This window comes from Oncorhynchus nerka, linkage group LG27, assembly GCF_034236695.1.
Source record: "Oncorhynchus nerka isolate Pitt River linkage group LG27, Oner_Uvic_2.0, whole genome shotgun sequence".
In the NCBI taxonomy this organism is placed as follows: Eukaryota; Metazoa; Chordata; class Actinopteri; order Salmoniformes; family Salmonidae; genus Oncorhynchus; species Oncorhynchus nerka.
Window position 1 is genome coordinate 26,487,625 of NC_088422.1, and position 1,286 is coordinate 26,488,910.

Here is a 1,286-nt window from a genome sequence, read left to right on the forward strand (position 1 = left end):
CGGTTGGGATGGTGTTCTTTGGCTTGCAAGCCTCCCCCTTTTTCCTCCAAACATAACAATGGTCATTATGGCCAAACAGTTCTATTTTTGTTTCATCAGACAAAAGGACATTTCTCCAAAAAGTATGATCTTTGTCCCCATGTGCAGTAGCAAACCGTAGTCTGGCTTTATTATGGCGGTTTTGGAGCAGTGGCTTCTTCCTTGCGGAGCGGCCTTTCAAGTTATGTCGATATAGGACTCATTTTACTGTGGATATAGATACTTTTGTACCCGTTTCCTCCAGCATCTTCACAAGGTCCTTTGCTGTTCTGGGATTGATTTGCACTTTTCACACCAAAGTACGTTCATCTCTAGGAGACAGAACACATCTCCTTCCTGAGCAGTATGATGGCTGCGTGGTAACATGGTGTTTATACTTGTGTACTATTGTTTGTACAGATGAACGTGGTACCTTCAGGCGTTTGGAAATTGCTCCCAAGGATGAACCAGACTTGTGGAGGTCTACAATTTTTTTTTCTGAGGTCTTGGCTGATTTCTTTTGATTTCCCCATGATGTCAAGCAAACAGGCACGGAGTTTGAAGGTAGGCCTTGAAATGCATCCACAGGTACACCTCCAATTGCCTCAAATTATGTAAATTAGCCTATCAGAAGCTTCTAAAGCCATGACAATTTTCTGGAATTTTCCAAGCTGTTTAAAGGCACAGTCAACTTAGTATGTAAACTTCTGACCCACTGGAATTGTGATACAGTGAATTGTAAGTGAAATAATCTGTCTGTAAACAATTGTTGGAAAAATGACTTGTGTCATGCACAAAGTAGATATCCTAACCAACTTGTCAAAACTATAGTTTAACAAGAAATTTGTGGAGTGGTTGAAAAACGAGTTTTAATGACTCCAACCTAAAATGTATGTAAACTTCAGACTTCAACTGTATGTTCTTCAGTGGTCAAAATGATAGTCTGATATTTTGACATTGTATTATCTATAATGTTAGGGAAAGGTTTCAATCCTCATAAATTACAACATATAGTGGCTTCAGAAAGTATTCACACCCCTTGACTTTCTCCACATTGCTGTTATAGCCTGCTTTTAAAATGGATTAAATTGAGAAGTGTGTCACAGGCCTACCCACAACACCATAATGTCAAAGTGGAATCGTGAAATTTAGATTATTTTTTTACAAAATAATTAAAAATGAAAAGCTAAAACGGAGGCAATAAGTATTCAACCCTTTTGTTATGGCCTAAATAAGTCCAGGAGTAAAAATGTGCTTAACTCACATAA